The sequence below is a fragment of the Rhinolophus sinicus genome, linkage group LG02 (genome assembly GCF_036562045.2).
Source record: "Rhinolophus sinicus isolate RSC01 linkage group LG02, ASM3656204v1, whole genome shotgun sequence".
Taxonomy (NCBI): Eukaryota; Metazoa; Chordata; class Mammalia; order Chiroptera; family Rhinolophidae; genus Rhinolophus; species Rhinolophus sinicus.
This window is the reverse complement of record NC_133752.1, coordinates 157,940,637-157,946,877: the sequence shown is the minus strand read 5'-3', so window position 1 is coordinate 157,946,877 and position 6,241 is coordinate 157,940,637.

Sequence of the window (6,241 nt, the reverse complement as noted above, 5' to 3'; positions counted from 1 at the left end):
AGCTAAGGCATTTAGTATGATTTCATCAACTTGCCTAATACTAGCCCATGCCAAGTGACAGAGAGAGGTAAGACATTTTTTGGTGCAAAGTAGAAGGAATTCAATTACTTTGAAAACTGAAATGCTAGATTCATTGAGCATTTCACCCATTTTCCCTTTATTCCTTGCCCACTAGAACCCAAATCAATCTTGTTCATGTTTGTGGTAGAAAGACATGGGCACGGGGGGAGGGAAACACCAATCTTTTAAATGTTAATTACTGGCAATGATATTTAGACCAGTAATCTATTCAGGAAGTGTAGCAAGCAAAAAGCATTTTTCTAATATCAGCAAATTTCACAGGAGCCCGAAATGATTAAAACCAAGTGGCATCATCAACATAATGGGAAGTGCATTGAGATACCGTGTTTCCCCCAAAATAAGACCGGGTCTTATACTAAGTTTTGCTCCAAAAGACGCATTAGGGCTTATGTTCAGGGGATGTCATCCTGAAAAAATCATGCTAGGGCTTATTTTCTGGTTAGGTCTTATTTTCGGGGAAACATGGTATGAGATCTCTGACTCTGGCTAAAATGGGAAGTTCCAGGAATTAAATCAATAAGCAATCACCAAGGTTATATTTGATTTGTTAAAAGAGAAAATCCAGATCTAAAGTTACCCTGCTTCTATCACTGCCTCTCAAACAATTCTAAGCACCGAGTCAATTCACAGACCCAGAGGCCGTTAAATGAAGGGGGTTGGCTACCACTGAGAGAAGACCAGAAACTAACACCATTTTGTGCACTTGAATTTTCCTCCTAACCTTCTCCAAAGGAATGTGTGGCCATTTTATCTGGGTAACTGTGTCTTAGAAAAAGGGAAACATTACAAACTCTTTTAGGTATTATTAAATACAGGCTCTAAAATAACACTAACGAGTGGGGATCGTCAATGTCACTGTATTCCACTGGTCAGAATGGAAGCTAATCAAGTTCAGATGATACACAGTATTCTGACCTGTTTGCCTCCCAGTAGACCCAGGGATACCCTAACACCTTTCACTGGTTATTTTCTAGGTTCCTAATTATAAAGTTTGAATGGTGTCTTCAGCAATTAATAATACTTCAACATTGGACCCCTGACTGATAGCAAAGCCAATTATGAAAGGAAGAGCCATATGGAAGCCACTGTCAATTCACTTTCCTACCATAAGAGTGACCAGAAACCTATAACCATATTAATTGGAGAACTGTAGAGAATTGTGCCATCATAAAAACTTAAAATATGCAAGTGTTGTCAGATAAGTAATACCCTCCATTAATTATCCAGTTTAGCACATGTAGAACATGTATGGGTATGAAAAAATGGCAACAATTGAGCATAAGTGAAATTAGGTGGTGACTAATTGCCAATGTGGTCTTCTTACTTCCAGCTACAGACTAAATATGTCCTTCCAAACCTCTGCTCAATAGTGCTGTGAACATAAAACTGCTCTAAAAAATAAAGTCTATTTTTTAAAAAAAGCAAGTAAAATAAGTGTGTATACACATATATTACTGTGCCTATAACATACACAAATGTAATATATTTTGCAATAATACAGAGGGGGTGGGGTGGAGAAAACAATACTGGGCTAAAAAATGACTCTAGATGGTAACTTGAATCCATGGGAACAAATAAAGAAAACAAGAAATGGAATACAAGACAGTTAATATAGCCAACTCTATAAATATTTTCTTCTCTCATCTCCTTTAAAATATATAAAATTATATAAAGTAATAATTATAGCAATGTATTTTTGACTTGTATCATATATAGATATTGTTATGGGTTGAATTGTGTATCCCCAAAATATATATGTTGAAGTCCTAACCACCCAGTACCTCAAAATGCGAACTTACTTGGAAATAGGGTCTTTGTAGATGTAGTGAAATTAAAATAAACCCTAATTCAATTAGAATGGGATCCTAACCCAATATAACTGTGTCCTCATATAAGGAAATCTGAACCGAGACACAGATGTGCATAGAGGGAAGACTATGTGAGGAGACACAGGAAGAATGTCATGTAAAGGTGTCGGATCAGAATGATACATTTACAAGCCAAGGAATACCCAAGAATGCCAGCAAACTGCCAGAAGCTGGGAGAGAGACAAGATCACATTTCCTTCACAGCCCTCAGAAGGAATCAACCCTGCTGGCACCTAGATTCCAAACTTTGTGCCTCCAGAATTCTGAAACAATACATTTCTGTTATTTTAAGGTACCCAGTTTGTAGTATTTTGTTACAGTAGTACTAAGTAACAGACACAGATTTTAGCACAAGGAAGTGGCATGCTCCTGTGACAAACACTTAAAAATGTGCAAATGGCTTTGGAATTGAGTAATGGAAAGAGTCTGGAAGAGTTTTTGAGATGCCTGAGAGAAAAGGCCAAGATGGCCTTAAAGAGATTGTTGGTAAAAATACAGGCATTAAAGGTGATTGCAGTGAGAGCCCAGAAAGTGAAGAGAGTTGTAGAGAAAGAATTGATCATATTGGAGACTACATCTGTTCATATTGCCACGAAAAGAATGTTGCTAGAAATATGATTCTTAAGGATGCTTCTGGTGAGGTTTTGGAAGGAAATGACAAACATATTATTGGGAAGTGGAGGAAAGGCAATCCTTGCTACAAAGTGGCAGAGGACTTGGTTAAACTATGTTCTGTTGGGTGAAAAGCAGAATTTGTAAGCGATGAACATCTTTTTTTAGCTCAGAAGATGCAGCTCATCCAGGAATCATACTCTGAGGACCACTAATACATTCAACAGAAAAGTTTGTCAAATAGTGATGGGAAGAGCATACTACTTTATGGTATCCCTTATAATTTCCTCCAAAAATTCTTGTAGCAAATACAGAATAAAATGGACAACATATCTTATAATTTGAAATAGCTCATAAAAGGATGGTCACCATTACAGCCTTTGGATTCATTGAACTTGTTGTTTGGTTGTGGGAAAGTGGGGATAGGTGTCCTGTAAAAGAATAGCTCACTGTGTAGAAGGAAATTCTAGTTACTGGAATAACATACCTGTTAGTCACATTATTGATAGGTATCCTTAAAACCCTGCTTCAGTTTGTCTGTTTTCTGCCTCAAAAGCTATGAAACAAAACAAAACAAAACAACTTACATGTCTATTCTATCACATGTCTAACTTAATAGCTGAGCTCTAAATCAGGCTATTGATTTTATTGATCTGATGCAGAGAGAAAACTCCATTCTGAAACCTTTGTTGATACAAACTACCTCTTATTTGTCAAACTGTCAAACCCAATATGTTATAGAAAAGAAAGTAACATGGAATTTAGCTTGGCATTCAGAAATCCATTTCTCTCTGAGCACTCTTTTATTTTACATTCCCTTACCATTTACAGGTTTCAATCTACACTGTACCATATGCATATATGTTTCTTCACAATATATCTCTCGTCTGTGGATGTTTCCGCAATTGATCAAAAGCTACTCCAACACAGTAATATCCTCTACCTTGTATCTCCTTGAAGCATTACCTTATTACTATGAAGAATAATGAGAGGAAATGTTGATGAAGAAATACCCAAAGCCAGGTGTCTAGGGGAATACTGAAAAATGCTTCTGCCTAGGATGAACTACTTGTTACATTTATCTTCTTTATCAAGAATTGATGCAGACTGTAAAGATAACCCATTTGTTTCTGTTTGGTTTTTTTTAATATATAAATAAAAGCACAGGTAATTATTATTTGATGGGAAGTTGCTGTTGATTGGGTAGAGATTACAGCTATGAAGAGAAAGAAATGAACGGAGCAAAAATTTCCACATGCGCGCGCACACACACACACACACACACACACACACACACACACACACAAAAGGTTGTGGAGGAGTGAAAAGAATGCGTAGGAACCCGGGTCTGCACTACGCCTCCAAGATAACGCCCTGACCCAATGCCTCACAGTCACTCAAACATGGTGCTTAACACCCTCTGCCCAGGCCTCCTCCCAGCATGCTCTCCCACGCTTGGATCAGCTTCTGGACACATCCTTCCTAGCTCTGATATTTAAGGCCCTGCCTTCTTTGGTGTTCTCAAAGCACCCCATCCATCATAATCTCTCCCTTCCCGGCCCATTATTCCAACCTGTTTTTGTAACTACACACCAACATGTGCTATTTCTCGGTTTCCCAGGGTGCCTGTCAGTCAGATTTAGTTTTGTGCAAAGGGATCTCCCATTGCGTCTGCCACAGACTGTAACATGGGAAAGTCTTTGCAGTGCTCAGGGAGTACATACATACATTTCAATATTCACCAAGAATACTGTTTTAGTTGAAAGATTTAAAATGCATAGATCAACGAAATTGAGGATAAGAAAGTCATGTCACTTCTTTTTCCATTGCATTGTGATAAGAACACTTAACGTTGAGATCTATCCTCTTAACAAATGGTTTAAGTGTACAACACAGTATGAGGCATCAAATGTGAGACAGTTAAGAGAGGATCTAAACAGCGGGAGAGTGAGGTTGAACACCGGGCTCCAGGGACTGTATGACACTCCTGTGGACTCTCGCAGGTTCCAGAAACCGACTGCCCACTCAAGACCGCTCTTGCTTTCGCGGAGGAGTAACTGTGGGCTGGCAGCTGCGGGGTTCCCCACTGACCGCAAAGCTATAGGGGCCCAAGGCCCCTGTACCGGAGCTGGATGCTAGTTGGGGGTCGGGGTGCAGGTGTCCCTCTCTGCCTGCCCCGCCTGCGTGAAAGGCAGGAGGAGGGAGAAGAGCGAGAGTCGGCAGGCAACTCCAAGTGTGCCTTGGCTGTCAGTGTCCCCACACCTGAGGCCAGAGGGCCAGGAGATCCAAGACTTGGGGAAGGGGCACGCCTGGGTGGCTGGACTGGTTCCGGAAACTCAGGGGAAACCCTAGGGGTCCCGCGACCCCGCTAGCTCCACCACCAGGATTGTGCAGGGTCCCGGGTTTTGTGTGTTGTTTTCATGCAGTCTCCCACCTCCAGGCCAGGACTCTGCTCAAACTGGAGTAGAAGGGAAAGGCACCAGCCAACTTGCAGTTCCTCTGCTCTTAAGGGCTTCAGGAAAAGGAGCTAGGACCCACCCACCTCCACACACACACACACACACACACACACACACACACACACACACACACTCACCTGCCCTAAACTCTACAGCCAGCTGGAGTCCGCCACGTTCTAGCAACCCAGCTAGCCTGGAGACTGGGGATCCGGCACCCACGAGGTCGCGGCAGACCCACACCCAGACTCATCAGAGCGCCAGACCCAGACAGAGTGGATCCCACAGCTTTTTCTCGCTTGCCCTATAGCCGCAATCCTGTTGCACCCCTCCATCAAAGTCGATTACATGCTCTGACTTCCAAGTCTCAGTGCTGGAAACCTGACCCAGCACGGTGAGGGGCCGGTCAGAAAAAAACAGGGAGGTCAGATCCTAGTCCGCAGGTGGGCACTGGGTCTGGGCATGAAAGGCAAGCATGCAGGACAGTTGCCAGCCCTAGAGGGTCTCTTTAACAACCCCGAAGTCCGGCACCTTCGCGGCATTGGCAATGGCGGTCTCGGCCACCAGGATACGTAGAGAATAGGCATCTCCAAGGGTATCCAACCATCATATATCCAACCATTTTGACCCAATTCTCCGAACCTCCAGCTGGAAACGCACTTTCAAAATTTTAAGGCCAGAGTTTTAAATTGGCACGTTCTCCAGTAACATTGTAATCCACTCAGAGCCAGCTGCTCCTCTCCGACTTTTGGTATCCCACGTAGAAGACCTCTTATACTTCTCTACATGTCCCCTAATGTAGGGTGGTTTTGTTTTGTTTTTGTATGGGACAAGAGCTCTGACACACAAAGTTTAAGATTGGTCATGAGGTACTCAGAAACTTATTTCCATTCTCTGTGCCTCCTTTTCCTCGTCTATGCAACATAGATAATAATAGTACCCACCTCAGTAGGGTGTTATGAGATTTGGTGACAGAGCCAGACAATTTGTGTGGAACATACTATGCATTCAAGAGCTCTCCTCCTCACAAAACTATAATGTAGTACAATTAAAAGCTTTAAAAATACAATTTTCTCTTACACTGCAAAATTATGTTATTAGGTATCAGTGGGAAACTGATGTTGGTGGATGGACTTTGAGGCTTGGCAACGTGGGTGGCAACTGTGCCTTCACCTCTTCTGGGATATGTGCACTTGGGCAAGTCACTTCACCTTTCTGTATTTC